This window comes from Lissotriton vulgaris, chromosome 1_2 (genome assembly GCF_964263255.1).
Source record: "Lissotriton vulgaris chromosome 1_2, aLisVul1.2, whole genome shotgun sequence".
NCBI classification, from domain to species: domain Eukaryota; kingdom Metazoa; phylum Chordata; class Amphibia; order Caudata; family Salamandridae; genus Lissotriton; species Lissotriton vulgaris.
Window position 1 is genome coordinate 329,226,977 of NC_141686.1, and position 17,581 is coordinate 329,244,557.

The following is a 17,581-nucleotide window of genomic DNA, read 5'->3' on the forward strand; positions in this document are numbered from 1 at the left end:
TACTTTTTGCTGTGACCTTTTGAGAACCAAACCCAAGCCGAGTTAGCCAATCCTCTTCTGCATCCAATGTTACTGTTGTGTCTGGTGCAGATGATCCGGTTGCCGGTGTCTTTAACGGCTGAGAGGTCACTTGTGCCACAGCCACAGGTGCAGAAGTGGATTCTTTTGACTGGGGATGGCCTGCTGATGCTGATGTACTGCCTTTTCCTTCAATTTGCTGCCGTTCTCTTTCAAACCTCTTGGCTGACAAGGCTAGCCAAGGTTTGTACTTTGTAACATCTGCATCACCAAAAGGAAAGAATGCTCTGCCTGCCAGCGCCTTTTTGTAGCGTGGATCCAGAATAGTAGCACAAATATAATGCTGTTCTGAGTGGATCATTTTAAGACGTTCATCACCAAGAAGGCGCTCTAATAATTTCTCCGCCAAAACAAAAGCGTCTTGCTTTTTTTCATCTTTTTGAAACATAGAAGACACTGCCTTCAGTTGGTGCTCCAGCATGCGCAACAATGGGATAGCGTTTCCCAAATTACAGTCCTCCTTGCTGACTGCACGTGTGAAGACCTCAAAAGGACGAAGCATGTCTGTCAGGCTTTTAACTAGGTTCCATTGCGCCGCATCTAGCCTCAGGTCCTTCTGAGCTGTACCCAGTGTTAAGAAATAGTGATCGAGTACCGTATACTGCTCATACAGACGCTCAAGCATGTAGAAGGTTGAGTTCCAACGTGTTGGCACCACCTGGATGAGTGCTTTCACTGGCATTCGATGTTCATGTAGCAGGCTCCTCAGATGCTTCCGGGGCTTAAAAGAATGGCTGAAATGGTTGCACATTCTTCGGCAGGTGGCCACAAACTCGCACGCTGGACTGTCTTCATCACTCAAGATTTTTTTACCAACCAGGTTTATACAGTGCGCCAAACATGGCACTCTGAAATAGTGACCCAGCTCCATGGCCTTAACTACATTGGCGCCATTATCCGTGGAAACATAACCAATATGGCGTTTTTTTGGGGACAGCCAGTGAAAGACCTTTGTGTTAAACTCATTCAAAATGTTTTCTGCTGTGTGATGTTTCTCCAAGCCAAACATGGCTAGTGTTGCATGTTTCCGAGCAGCTTTAAAAACTTGGTCCGGGTCAACACCTGCGTTTAGCTTTGCTTTAACCCCTGAAAAAGAGACCCAGTGTTTAGTGATGCACATGTAATCAGCGCCTGTGCCACTGGTCCACATGTCTGTTGTCAGATGTATAGTGTGAACAGCACTCTTCTGCAAAGCTGCCCCAATCACCTCCAGCACATCTTCATGTAGTGCTGGAACCGCAACTCTGGAAAAATAGAACCGGCTAGGAACCTTCCATTTAGGGCTGATCGCTGCCACTAATTCTAGAAAACTAACCCCTTCTACAAAAGAAAAAGGGAGAAGGTCCAGAGCTAGCATTTTAGCCAGCTTAGTGTTATACAGACACGTCAGTGGGTGGTTGTGATCATATGGCGCTGCTGAAAACAACATGGTTCTAATGTTGCCCTTGCCCATGCTTTTACGGGATGATGATGATGATGACTTCTTCGACCCAGTTACACTCGCTAATAAACTTTTTTGCATTGGTGTCTCACTCTCTCCCAAACTCTTAGTGTGGCTCACAGGGGGTGTGCTACTGACAGGGGTACTGGGTGTAAGTGAAGTGTTTGACACTTCTTCCTCCTCGTCATCATCAGATGAAACATCAACGTTTTCTTGACTTGCAATTCGGGCTTCCTTGATCTCCTTTAGGTGCGCAAACCATTGGAGAGTGTGCTGTCTCTTAAGATGACCTCTCTGGCCTCCGGTACCATAGCTGGTACCAAACTTACCACGACTAACTGCATGCTTACAAATGCTACAAATGGCGAAGTTTTCCTTTTTTGGGCAAACACTAAAGAAGTCCCAAACTGCGGACTTGAAATGTCTGTGGGGGCCGGAGGAGGCGGCGATACTGGTGGTGGTGGTCATGCTGCTAATGCCAGATGAAGTGGAGGATGTGGATTGCCGAACTTTAGTACGTTGTGCACTTTCACCTCCACTAATTGAGGTCGAGGTGGATGGTGTTCCCTTCTGGCGAGGAAGAAATATGGAAGCTGTACGTGTTGGTGTACTAGTTAACTCCAATGATTGTGGTGTTTCCATTGCCTCCTCGTTGACAACAGCATCACGCTCAGCAGCTTCTCGGGCTAGGGTCAAAATGTCTGTTTACTGCATGCCCGCTGGGGCTGCAGTAACCTTTATGATGACTGGGTCGTCGTCGTGAGAGTCTTCATCAGCAGCAGTATCCGCCACTTCTTGTTGAGCCTCATCACACTCCATAACTATGAGACTTTGGACGAGCTTCCTTTTACGCTTAACTACCTTTGTCAGATCATGGTGTTCCTCACTCTCAGACGGCAGTGGTGCTGGTTCCCGATTGTGATCCGTATCATCAGAAGGAGGTGTGCTTGAAGAAGATGTAGACACCACCCTTGATCTCTTCCTTGCTAGGGATGTGGAAGACAATGAATGATCATCAGGAGGAGTGGCTTCCTCAAATGATACCTCGGCTTGATTGTCAATTTCCTGATGTGCCCCTACTTCTGGAGGAACAACAATTGGGGGCACTTGTGACCCTCCATGCACCTCTGCTTGCGAATCTCCTTGCGCTGCCTCTCCTTCCACAAGTACTTGGGCTTGTACTTGCACATGTGGTTGTTGTTGCGGCTGTGGTTGTTCAACAATCGTCAGATGAGTTACAACAACCTGTGTTGATTGAGGGACATTGCTGCTACTTTCTTGCGAAGAGCCAACATCACTGGTCGATGGTGATTGAACAACTTTACTAAGTGCCTCTGCAGCACTCAAGGGCTTGGACGTAAGTTGGCGTAGTGGTGGTGGTGGCACTGAGCCCAATGGAGTGGGGGTGCTGCTCCCAGCTTGGTCCCCAGCAGATCCCGCTGCTGCTGCAGGCATACTTTTTTTTTACTCCCAAAAAATGTGGCGGGTGGCACACCATTCTCCTTGGTAACTTGCTTCTTCTGCTCCTTACTGGCAACTTTCTTGCTAGAGGAGCTACGGGGAACTTTTTTTGGGGCCATCTTCTTCAGAGGTCAGAACAGCAGGCCGCAGTTGCACGAGTTGCAGAGTTGTCTGTGGCCAGACGTGAAGTCGCATGACGTTATGCTGCACACACACACTGCTGCAGAACTTCTTCCTGGCACTGGTGGTTCTCTTGAGTCTTGTGCACCTAAAAGCAATGGAAGACAGAGGAACATCAGTTCAGTTATACACCCCAAAAACTCGAAAACCACATACAAATCAGCAGAATCCCATGCCATCCATGCCCTCCATGATGTTTAAATTCAAGACACCCCACAGAAAGACTAGGCCCATGCACCACTCACTACCCCTGGGCATAATGGTTGAAACCTAGGCAAAATGGTTGCAGACCTAAGAACACTGCCTGCATTCAAAACGGCCCCCTGCCTCCCAGCACATGGCCTGCCTGTACCAGCACTCAAAATGGCCCCCACCCACATGGCCTGTCCCCATGAACACCCCAAAAAATCGAAAAACACAGAAAACTCAGCACAATCCCATGCCATCCATGCCCTCCAAGATGTTTAAATTCAAGACACCCCACAGAAAGACTAGGCCCATACACCACTCACTACCCCTGGGCATAATGGTTGAAACCTAGGCAAAATGGTTGCAGACCTAAGAACACTGCCTGCATTTAAAATGGCCCCCTGCCTCCCAGCACATGGCCTGCCTGTACCAGCACTCAAAATGGCCCCCACCCACATGGCCTGTCCCCATGAACACCCCAAAAAATCGAAAAACACAGAAAAATCAGCAAAATCCCATGCCATCCATGCCCTCCATGATGTTTAAATTCAAGACACCCCACAGAAAGACTAGGCCCATGCACCACTCACTACCCCTGATCAAAAGGCCACAACAACAGCCCAAAAAAACGAAAAACACAGAAAAATCAGCACAATCCCATTCCATCCATGCACTCCATGATGTTTAAATTCAAGACACCCCACAGAAAGACTATGCCCATGCACCACTCACTACCCCTGGGCATAATGGTTGAAACCTAGGCAAAATGGTTGCAGACCTAAGAACACTGCCTGCATTCAAAATGGCCCCCTAACTCACAGGACATGGCCTGCCTGTACCAGCACTCAAAATGGCCCCCACCCACATGACCTGTCCCCATGAACACCCCAAAAAATCGAAAAACACAGAAAAATAAGCAGAATCCCATGCCAGCCATGCCCTCCATGATGTTTAAATTCAAGACACCCCACAGAAAGACTAGGCCCATGCACCACTCAAGTCTCTTCCCCTGGGCATAATGGATGGAAGCTAGGCAAAATGGGTGCAGGCCTGAGAACAATGCCTGCATTCAAAATGGCCGCCACCCACAAGGCCAGTCCACATCAACACCCCAAAAAATCGAAAAACACACAAAAATCACCACAATCCAATGCCATCCATGCCCTCTATGATGTTTACATTAAAGAGACCCCACAGAAAGACTCAGTCCATGCACCACTCACTACCCCTGGGCAAAAGGCCCCAACAGCAGCCCAAAAAATTGAAAAACACAAAAATCAGCACAATCCCATGCCATCCATGCCCTCAATGATGTTTAAATTCAAGACACCCCACAGAAAGACTAGGCCCATGCACCACTCACTACCCCTGGGCATAATGGATGGAAGCTAGGCAAAATGGGTGCAGGCCTGAGAACACTGCCTGCATTCAAAATGGCCCCTTGCCCCCCAGCACATGGCCAGGGCCTGCCTGTACCAGCACTCAAAATGGCCCCCACCTACATGGTCAGTCCCCATCAACACCCCAAAAAATCGAAAAACACACAAAAATCACCACAATCCAATGCCATCCATGCCCTCAATGATGTTTAAATTAAAGAGACCCCACAGAAAGACTCAGTCCATGCACCACTCAGTACCCCTGGGCAAAAGGCCCCAACAGCAGCACAAAAAATCGAAAAACACACAAAATCAGCACAATCCCATCCCATCCATGCCCTCAATGATGTTTACATTAAAGAGACCACACAGAAAGACTAGGCCCATGCACCACTCACTACCCCTGTTCAAAAGGCCACAACAACAGCCCAAAAAAAGAGAAAAACACAGAAAAATCAGCACAATCCCATTCCATCCATGCCCTTCATGATGTTTAAATTCAAGACACCCCACAGAAAGAATAGGCCCATGCACCACTCACTACCCCTGGTCAAAAGGCCACAACAACAGCCCAAAAAAAACGAAAAACACAGAAAAATCAGCACAATCTCATTCCATCCATGCCCTCCATGATGTTTAAATTCAAGACAACCCACAGAAAGACTAGGCCCATGCACCACTCACTATCCTTGTGCATAATGGTTGAAACCTAGGCAAAATGGTTGCAGACCTAAGAACACTGCCTGCATTCAAAATGGCCCCCTAACTCCCAGCACATGGCCTGCCTGTACCAGCACTCAAAATGGCCCCCACCCACATGGCCTGTCCCCATGAACAACCCAAAATATCGAAAAACACAGAACAATCAGCACAATCCCATGCCATCCATGCCCTCCATGATGTTTAAATTCAAGACACCCCACAGAAAGACTAGGCCCATGCACCACTCAATACCCCTGGTCAAAAGGCCACAACAACAGACCAAAAAACTGAAAAACACAGAAAAATCAGCACAATCCCATTCCATCCATGCCCTCCACGATGTTTAAATTCAAGACACCCCACAGAAAGACTAAGCCCATGCACCACTCACTACCCCTGGTCAAAAGGCCACAACAACTGTCCAAAAAAAACGAAAAACACAGAAAAATGTGGACAATCCCATTCCATCCATGCCCTCCATGATGTTTAAATACAAGACACCCTACAGAAAGACTAGGCCAATGCACCACTCACTACCCCTGGGCATAATGGTTGAAACCTAGGCAAAATGGTTGCAGACCTAAGAACACTGCCTGCATTCAAAATGGCCCCATGCCTCCCACACATGGCCTGCCTGTACCAGCACTCAAAATGGCCCCCACCCACATGGCCTGTCCCCATGAACACCCAAAAAAAACGAAAAACAGAAAAATCAGCACAATCCCATTCCATCCATGCCCTCCATGATGTTTAAATTCAAGACACCCCACAGAAAGACTAGGCCCAGGCACCACTCACTACCCCTGGTCAAAAGGCCACAACAACAGCTCAAAAAAACGAAAAACACAGAAAAATCAGCACAATCCCATTTCATCCATACCCTCCATGATGTTTAAATTCAAGACACCCCACAGAAAGACTAGGCCCATGCACCACTCACTACCCCTGGTCAAAAGGCCACAACAACAGCCCAAAAAATCGAAAAACACAGAAAAATCAGCACAATCCCATGCCATCCATGCCCTCCATGATGTTTAAATTCAAGACACCCCACAGAAAGACTAGGCCCATGCACCACTCACTACCCCTTGGCAAGTGGGCATAATGGATGGAAGCTAGGCAAAATGGGTGCAGGCCTGAGAACACTGCCTGCATTCAAAATGGCCCCTTGCCCCCCAGCACATGGCCAGGGCCTGCCTGTACCAGCACTCAAAATGGCCCCCACCTACATGGTCAGTCCCCATCAACACCCCAAAAAATCGAAAAACACACAAAATCAGCACAATCCCATCCCATCCATGCCCTCAATGATGTTTACATTAAAGAGACCACACAGAAAGACTAGGCCCATGCACCACTCACTACCCCTGGTCAAAAGGCCACAACAACAGCCCCAAAAAAAGAAAAACACAGAAAAATCAGCACAATCCCATTCCATCCATGCCCTCCATGATGTTTAAATTCAAGACACCCCACAGAAAGAATAGGCCCATGCACCACTCACTACCCCTGGTCAAAAGGCCACAACAACAGCCCAAAAAAAACGAAAAACACAGAAAAATCAGCACAATCTCATTCCATCCATGCCCTCCATGATGTTTAAATTCAAGACACCCCACAGAAAGACTAGGCCCATGCACCACTCACTATCCTTGGGCATAATGGTTGAAACCTAGGCAAAATGGTTGCAGACCTAAGAACACGGCCTGCATTCAAAATGGCCCCCTAACTCCCAGCACATGGCCTGCCTGTACCAGCACTCAAAATGGCCCCCACCCACATGGCCTGTCCCCATGAACACCCCAAAAAATCGGAAAACACAGAACAATCAGCACAATCCCATGCCATCCATGCCCTCCATGATGTTTAAATTCAAGACACCCCACAGAAAGACTAGGCCCATGCACCACTCACTACCCCTGGTCAAAAGGCCACAACAACTGCCCAAAAAAACGAAAAACACAGAAAAATATGGACAATCCCATTCCATCCATGCCCTCCATGATGTTTAAATTCAAGACACCCCACAGAAAGACTAGGCCCATGCACCACTCACTACCCCTGGTCAAAAGGCCACAACAACAGCCCAAAAAATCGAAAAACACAGAAAAATCAGCACAATCCCATGCCATCCATGCCCTCCATGATGTTTAAATTCAAGACACCCCACAGAAAGACTAGGCCCATGCACCACTCACTACCCCTTGGCAAGTGGGCATAATGGATGGAAGCTAGGCAAAATGGGTGCAGGCCTGAGAACACTGCCTGCTTTCAAAATGACCCCCACCCACATGGCCAGTCCCCATCAACACCCCAAAAAATCGAAAAACACACAAAAATCACCATAATCCAATGCCATCTTTGCCCTCCATGATGTTTACATTAAAGAGACCCCACAGAAAGACTCAGTCCATGCACCACTCACTACCCCTGGTCAAAAGGCCACAACAACAGCCCAAAAATAGAAAATTCCAAAATTGTAGTTGCAGCAACTGTAATGCCCCAAACAAACTTAATTGTGATATTTCTAATCCAAAAGTGATCCAAAGAAAGTCAAAAAGGCCTCAAATCCAAATATCCAGCAGCATCCACAAAAAGTATCCTTCCAGGTCAAGAATCCGAATGAAAGTGACCAGCACATGAAGAAAGCACTGGGAGGAGCCTGCTGGACAGGAACAGGAAGTTGGAGACTGTGGGGCACTTCCTTCCTCCCACCCCCCCCCAAAAAAAATGGACTCCATGCAAAAAAAGTGCAATCAAATGTCAACCTGAGGAGTTATTCTGATAAAAATCATCATTTTCAGAAGGTTTATGCTGCTTGCTGGTGGATTTCTTGTGCAGAATTTCAAATTTTTTAATTTCGCGCGTGCAAGATTGTTGCTGCTCGCCGCATCTATCTGTTCGCAATTGCGAACTCTCGCGATGCGTGCTGTGCAAGGTGGCAAGCCGCGATTATGTAATCGCGGTCGCCAAACTCCCGCGGGATCCCGCAGCAAGATCCAAAATGGCGCAGCACTCGCAAAATATCGAGAAAAACAACTCAGCAAACGCTGAATGACGGTAAGTGAACGCCGCACGCCGCAAAATTGTATCACCAAGAAAAAAAAATCCGCTGCGTGCGAATTTGCGGATTTTCGGTAAATTCGCGAGCGTTCGCGGATTGCGAATTTACCGAAAATCCGCAAAATCCGCGAGCGGAACGGATTTTCCGCCCATGCTTACTCATGACTACCGATGCGCAGGACAACAGTGCGCAGAGATTGCGGGAAGAATATCCAGCCGTGTTCCAGGAAACCATAGGACGGATGGCGAAGTTCACGCACAAAATCTGCTTGAAGGAGGGGGTGCAACCCTAATGCCATAAAGTACCCAACATCCCGTTCAGATGCAGAACCGCAGTACAAGAGGAAATACAGCGGTTGGAGGAGAACGGAGTGATAGAAGCGATCAACAGCGCCGAGTGGTTGGCGCCCTTGGTGGTTGCTCAGAAGCCGAACGGAAAGGTGAGGTTATGCATGGACCTTCGCGAATTAAACAAGAACATTATCGTGGACAAGTTCCCCCTCCCCAAAATTAACAAAATGCTGGAGAAAACTAAGGGAGTGCGATGGTTCACCATGATTGACCTGACGACTCAGCATACCACCAGGTGGTGTTACACAAATCGTGCAATCACCTCACAGCGTTCATTACTCCATTCGGCTGTTACATATTTTTAAGGATGTCGTTTGGGCTAGCCTCGGTGGCAGCCGTTTTCAAAAAATGTATGTACCGCCTGTTTCACGAAATGGAAGGTATCCAGTTCTTCCAAGATGACATTTTGGTGATGGGTACAACCACAGAAGATCACGACAGGAAAGTGAGAACAGTTCTAACCACATTAATGCAGAATGGGCGAACAGCCTAGTGGGAGAAATGCAGATTCGGGGTGAATTCCGTCACGTACTTGGGGCACGAAATCAGCGATCGAGGGATCGAACCAAAAGCCTCGAACGTGGCGGCCATCAGAGACTCACCCACCCCAGTGAACAAAGAAGACATCTGAACCTTCCTGGGGATGGCAGAGTTCTATAGTAAGTTTGTGCCCCACTTTGCCTCTAAAACTCACGGCATGCGGCAACTGTTGAAGGACAAGTCAACGTTCAAGTGAACAGAAGCGGAACAGAGGGAGTTCGAGGAGATGAAACTGAGCATCTGCGATGCTGTACCCATGCAAGTGTTTGACCAAGACGCCCTGACCATATTGACCACAGATGCCAGCGACCGTGGACGAGGAGCAGTGCCGACGCAGCGCATAGATGATGGAGGAACTGCCACAATAAGCTTTGCATGGGTCCTGGCCCTGAATGAACAGAAGTTTAGCGTCGTAGAAAAAGAAATGCTGGTGGCTGTGTAGGGCATGGAGAGGTTCCGGCAGTTTCTGTGTGGCGGAAATTTTTTACTACGCACTGACCACAAACTCTTAGTGAGAGTGCTCACGTCAAGCGGACACGACCATACGACACCCAGGATAGCTAAAATGACACTAAAGCTATTAGACTATGTGTATGAAGTAGAATACATACCGGGCCACAAAAGCAAAGTAGCTGACTTTTTGAGCAGGGCAGCATCCAAAGAGAGAGCCGAAGACCAAACCTGCAGTGAGTGGGAAGATTATGCCATAGCGACCACCGGTGATCCTGAAAGGGCCATAAGCACCCATGAGTGGGAAGTAGAGTATGCCAAGGACAGTACGCTCAATGCAGTGAGTGCAGTCATACGTGACCACCGGGTGGCCAGACAAACGGTTGCAAAGTGGTGAAGTGAAACAATATTGGGAAGTCCGTGAGGAGCTCTCCATTGGTGACAATCCGTGTTTCCTCCTGAGGGGCGCCAAAGTAGTTCCACCGCAATCTTTGACGAACCAACTCCTAGCCATAGGACACGAAGGACATCTTGGCATTGTCAAGACCAAATGGAGAATGAAAGAAGACTACTGGTGGCCAGGAATGGACTTACAGATTGAGAAGTATGTCCGCGCTTGCGAGCAATGCAGCAATGCGGACAAGACCCAAAGAATGCTACGCCCCCCTTAGGGAAATACAACTGCCCAGAAGACCCGTGGGAAGAGATATCCGTAGACGTTTTGGGGATGATTCTAGATGGCCAAGGAACACCGAAGTACATCACCGTCCTCATAGATAGGTACTCGAAGTGGCCGTAAGTGGCCATCACAGAGAACACAGAGACAGAAACGATACTGGCTTTCCTTACAGACACCTTCATAAGAGAGGGCATACCAAAAGGAATACTAAGCGACAACGGGCCGCAGTTCGTCTCTGCTAAATGCGATGCGTACATGGAGAGGAATGGGATAGCCGTGAGGCGCACACCTATATACCACCGCGCGGGTAACGGCCTCGTGGAACGATTCAACCGGGTGATCATGGGGTCGGTCCAGGCAGCCATCAGCCAGGGCAAGGACTGGGAAAGGGAAATAAAGAGACTAATGTGGGCATACCGCATCACGCCTACAGCTACGGGGTACAGCCCGTTCAGGATTTTGAGAGGACGTGAACCGTTCACCAAGGACAACGTTGCGTGGAAACGTCTAACAGTTCAAAGCCACTGGTCACCGGTGGTAGTCCGGAAGAACCTAGAGAAAGCTCAGGCGGTGTACGCAGAACATTATGACAGAAGCACAATACCAGGGAAACCATGCTGGAGAGAGGAGAATGGGTGAGAGTAAGGAATCCCACAGTAAGGAAGAAGGGGGACAGCAAGTTTACTCTGCCTTTGCAAGTCATGGAACCGTACTCAAGATCAGCACTCCTCAGTGGTGGCAAGGTGTGGTCCCAAGACCGGATGGCGAAGTGCAACCGCGTCGAGAGTCGGAACAGCGAAAAGAAGGCGAGGAAGGACGCACCAAAGATGGGGGAGTTCCCAGGGAACAACAGAGAAAGTGATGTCACCATGAAGAGCAGGAATGACGATGAGGCGAGTGCAGGACAGGAAAAAGAGACTGAGCAAGAGATCCAGGACCCTGGGGACGCACAGATGTATGAACTTGTACAACAGTCTCCCATCCAGGGGACCCACAGCATACAGACACGCAGAGGCAGGGAGATTCACCTCCCCCGAAGATTTGAAGCGTATGACATGACCTACAAGTAAGACTGTTCCTTTTTCATTGTTATTTGCTGAAGGGGGGAGATGTGGAGTAGCGGTCTAGCTATCCGCACGCGCGTCACGTCTGTGACGTCAGCGGATATCCGGTCGCAGCCATATTTGCCATTAGCGCGCGAACCCCTGAAAGGTTAGGAGCGCGAGTCCGGCGCTTCCGGAGGGTTTATATTGAAAATAAAATATAACGAGTTTATCCACGAATCTGGCTAGGAGTGGTCTGTGCAAGGCAGCATGGAGCTAAAATTCAGCAACTTTATAATTTCATCATAACTTAGCACCCACCCTTTTCACCCCGGCTGGTCAAATGTATTTCTGATGCTTTCATAATTGTTATGTTATGTAGTTCGTGTGGTATATATTATTTGATCTTTTGTATTATACTGCCATCTAGTGGGTCATTTCCACATTTATCTTTATCTTTCTACCATTGCTTGTAATGTTTTAACATGGAGGGTGAGGTTTGTTAAAGAAAAAATGGTGCTCCATATTTAGAGGCACAGTTAGGACTGCTATCAGATTGTTGCATTTGTTACAGGTGAAGCACTGCAAATTTCTAAACTTTAAATATGCAATCTGTTAACCCTTCACCCCCATTTCTTGAAAGCCCTGGCACACCTCAGATACAATGGAGGCCAAGGTTTGATGCATTTTAAACGTATATAGGTGCCATTGGGGCTTCAAGATACAGGGCTGAAAGGAAAACATTTCTTCTTCTCAATTCATTAGGGTTTGAAGGGAGGGAGGTTTTCAAACACCTTCCTGACATTGTGTTGGCGGAGAGAGAAGTGGTCGACGAATACCAAGAAGCAGTTAAGAAACTAGTAATCAAATTCGATGTGCAACTTAGTTTAGTTGTTTTGAGGCACACATTTTTTAAGCGTGCGCAACTTCAGAGTGAGAATGATGATACATATTTGAGTGCGCTGCGTAAATTGTGTGCTGAGAGTCAATTGGGAGAGTGAACCGTGACCAATTGGTAAGGGACCAGTTCATTGCACACTGTTATGACAAGCAAATTCAGCAAAAGTTGCTTACAATGGGTAATCCCAGTCTTGCTGAGGCCATTAAAGTGGCAAAAAGTGTCGAATTGGCACAGAATTCGATTAAGGAGTTGAGTGTGAGTTCTACTTCAAATGAAACGGTCAATGCTGTTGCCTCTGCCAATGCTATTAGCAGCACCTTACGAAAAGTCAAACCAAATGAGAAAGGAATGTTTCAAAATAAAAATATCTGTTACAGGTGTGGTTACCCTCCACATGGTAATGACAACAGATTCTGTCCCGGTAAGAATGCCAAATGTCATAAGTGTGGAAGGATTGGACATTTGGCCAAAGTCTGTCAATCTAGTGTAAACAAGGGTGAGAAAGTCAATTGTGTAGTGAAGAATGAACAGCTGTGTGATAGTGACATTGTACAAGATTTTCAAGACATGATCGTCACTGTCACAGATGATGTTATTGTTACTGGTGACCCCTTTGAATGTGTTGATCCTTATGTTGATGTGTTGGTGGGCGATGTGTACTTGAAGTTGTTGGTGGACTCCGGCGCACGCATAACTATGATCACATATGAACTCTTCAGGAAATCTTGGTGTGACAGAACACTTTTTCCTCCTGACAGGGCACCTGTTTCATATGAGGAACGCAAAATAGACTTGGCAGGCTACATTGAGGATGTGTTGTGTTTAAAGATCAAAAGATTCAGGGTAACATCTATGTTGCTGTTCACGGCTTGAACATTCTTGGTTGGTATCACCAAGGTCTTTTTGGCATGGTGTTGAGGCCTGGTACAAGTGAACAAGTCTTAGTTGTACAAGATATGCCTGAATCTCTCTGATAAGAACAAGAATTTCCAAAAGTGTTTTCTGACACTCTTGGAAAAATGGCAGGTTTCAAGCACAATATCAAAATTAAAAAGGATGTGGTGCCTGTAAAGCACAAGGCCAGATCAGTCCCATTTAGCCTCAGGGTGATCTCAAGTTGGAATTAGACAGATTGGGGAAGTCTGGGATCATTGAGCCAGTGGAATCCAGTTTATGGTTAAGTCCATTGGTGGTCACACGAAAACGAAATGGCGAGATCCGTTTGTGCATCGATCTGAGAAGCCTTAACAAAGAGATTTGGGTTGAGCCCATCCGCTTCCCAAAATTGGTGATTTGTTAGAGAAATTGAGGGATGCTTAATGGTTCTCCAAAATTGATTTAGCATCCACATACCATCAAATCTTGTTGGAGGATGAATCACGTCATTATACTGCTTTTAATTCGCCTTTTGGATCTTTCCAATTTTGTAGGATGCCGTTTGGTCTCGCGTCCGCGGCTTCGGTGTTCCAAAGAGTCATGCAGTCAGTGCTACGAGATGTGAAGGGCGTTGTCATCTTTCAAGATGATATACTAATTTTTGCAAAACATTTAGAGGAGCATGATAAGATTCTGAGGACTGTGCTTGGCACCTTAAAAAAAATAAGTGTGAGTTCTGGAAAAGGGAGATAGAGTTTCTAGGACATCTTGTTTCTGCTGATGGTGTAATTCCCAGACCTGGTGTGGTAAGAGCTGTGGTTGAATGTCCTTGTCCCAAAAATTAAGGATGCGTTACGTTCTTTTTTGGGGTTGTGTGAGTTTTACTCATGTTTCATTCCGGACTATGCTAGCAAAATGAAGGTACTGTCGAATATGCTGAGGACGAATGTCTCATTTGTGTGGGATAGCAACTGTAAGGAAACCTTGGAGTTGGTCAAATCTGAAATGGTAAATACCAAAACTCTCAGAGCATATTATCCGGCAGTTCCTTGTACCATTACTGTTGACGCTAGCAATTATGGTCTTGGGGCAGTGCTTACACAATCTGCATGTGTGAATGAGGTTACCATTAGCTATGCCTCTAGAGTTCTGAGAGATCCTGAGTTGAACTAATCAGTGATCGAAAAGGAGCTTTTGGCATGTTATTGGACATGTGAGGAATTCAGAACATTCATTTCATTTGAGGTAGGAAGTTTGTCATACAAACTGATCATAAACCTCTGCTGTACATTCTGGGTGGAGAACTTCTCAAGTATGCTACACCTCGCATTGCACGTTTGACCACCAAACTCCTGCAGTATGAGTGAATCTGGCGTGAAGCATCTTAGAAGTTCTGTTGGACACCCTCAAACCAACGGTTTGGTCGAGAGGATGAACAGAGTTGTAGTAGAATGTATCAAGTGGGCGAAGGGTCATTGTTATGACGTTGAAGGTGCAGTCAGATCCATGCTGTGGTTTTACCGCACTACGCCACATTCACTTACTAAAGTGGCGCCTTTCATATCACTCAAAGGTAAAGTACCAACTTCTGCACTTTATCTTGCTTGGCTGTTAAGAACTGTTTGTGATAAAGTGTCATGTTGGGTTGACAATGATGTGCTGGAAACTCGAGTTAAAACAGCACAAAAGAAGATCTCTGACAGGTACAATGCAAAGAGGTCGGTTAAGCCAGTCAATGTATTTCCCGGGGACAGGATTCGTATTAAAAGCACAAGCTTTGTTAAGAAAGGTGGTAGGTCCTTCGGTGAACCAGTCTGTGTAGAGAAGGTTTGTGGGGGTGCTGTTATGGTTCGTGGCGGACATTGGTGGAACCTAGCAAAAGTTGTGAAAGTTCAATCTGCTGGGGATAATTGCAATGGCTCCAGAAATGTTGAACTTGCATGGTATTCTCCAACTGGTCCTGCTGTTGTATCCTCAGGAACTATTTTAAAACCAAAGTGACATGCCAAGTGCCAAAGAAGTCTATTTGTGCTAGACGTCTTCCTTGGAAACTACGCTAAATTTGCATTATCGCCATATTTTGCACAATGTTTATTCTGTGCCCATTGTAATGTATTAGATATCTTCATTTATTATTCATTCCTCCTGTTTTCTTATGATTTCTCTTTTATGATTCTCTGTACACTTTTGTACTTAATTTTGTTTGTATTTCCGTAAAATAAAGAGGTAATATGTTGTGCTTACTTATGTTTGTTTAAGGTTCTATACAGAACTTTCATGTGTTGTCATGGTGCTCTGTGGAGCCAGTTCCAAGAAGAGTCAGTTGGTACCTCTCTTCTTTGCTGAGAGGAGCGGTGGCTCGTTGTACCCACGAATAGAGGCCTGTGACCTTACTACTGTGCCCTGTGGTTTAAAGTCAACCATTGGGACACAACAGAGTTGTTTGAATAAAGGGTGCATTCCCAGACACTGGAAATAACTCAGCATGTTATTGATGGCGATGTAGGTTTTCAGATATGTTGAACTATTGCTTTTATGGCGTTAATCAGGGATCGAGGGTGGAAATAAATAATGTGCTGATCCTGCAACAAACTTCCAGCCTTATGATTAGGTTTGCCAGCTTATTATTTTGATATCCCGGACGTACAAAAATAAGCAGTCACCTAAAGCCGTATTTTCAGCACTTATCTGTGCATAATTGGAACAGCAAATATGAAAAGAAAGCTCTTTTAATTATGTTCTAGGGCTGCCTGAATGATCCATTACTGATAATTAAAAGGAACTAAGACAGAAAAGTCACATTACAAATCAATACAAACTTTATTTATAACCCTATTTAGTGTCAAGAGGAGGCCCTTCCAGGCTCTTTAAACCACACATTGCTGGCATTTGTCTTTAGTCAACGTTACTTTATACTCCTTTTCATGAAATGCATTCTCATACTACGGCAGTAAATGTAAATTCCAAATGTAAGGAATAGTCAGAGTGGGGGCCCAGGGGTTACTGGAACCAGAAAAAACCTAAGCCTCTGTAGCCAGTTTACAAAGGCATGTAAATATGCAAATGGTTTCTGGCCTCAAGGCAGTTGCCTTCAACCTCCTTGCTGCTGGGCCTGGAAGCTCAGGTCACCTGCACCCACCGCACACCATTTAATTTATGAGGTAGGACTATTATGAGGGAACTCACTGGTGCAACCAGCGCCGGCGAGAGTGTAGTGCTGCCTATGTGCGCTACGGCGCTGATGGGGCCCCTGGAGGCTGGAACACGGGGCTGCTGCGGGCATAGCTGCCAAGTTTCAGATTGCTATGTGTGACATTTTCATAATTTCAGTGTAATTATGGGTGACATTTCAATGACTTTGAGTGACACTTTCTTCCGAACAAAATTATGCAATGAAGACAATCAAAACATATTAACATCAGAAATTACTCCCATTTGGGCAAGAAGAAACTTCAAGAAGATCTTAAAACACTAGAAATGGCGCAAAGCACCAGAAATGGAAGGGCACTGAGACATGGAATTGCACAGTATGGCCTCTCATTGTGTAGTAAATGGTCATGTACTGTGCGGCTCCTTCCCTTCCACAGAGACAAATGGGCCATTTCTAAGCCATGCCATCCTAGAAGACGCACACCTGCAGGGCATAGAAATGTCACAGCAATACACAGGGCGCAGTGCTGGTAACGTAGAACCACCATGATACAAACTAACCCCTGGGGCCAAGCATCATTAAAAAACACATACTTAAACCTCATGCCGGGAAACAGAAATCAATGGTTTTTGCCAATCTATGGGTTGGAAGTGTGTTTTATCAAAAGCTATTAGGAGTGTTTGATACCACAGGGCTGCTGAGAAGATGGTTTAACCTCTTGGCTGCGGGGCACATTCCCCTGCTGTGCTGGGGGGAAGGGGGGCGTGCACAGCGCCCCGGTGCTCATGACGAGCTCAATTAGCTGGTCAACAATCCAAAGAGACAACCAAAGTATAAGAACGACTGACTGTAGGAAGGTGGATATCTGACTATGGTTGCCCCAACTTTTTGCCTAGTGTTTTGCTGGTTTCTCAACATAGTTGGCCTGGGATCCTGCTATTCAGGACCCCAGGCTTCCTGCTCTCTCTGTTAAAATGGACTCCATGTAACTTAGGTACATATCTAATTGGATATTGGGTCACCTTATCAGTCCCTGTACAGTGTACCTTAGGTACCCAGGGCATAGGTGCACCCATGCAGCATGTATTATGCCACCC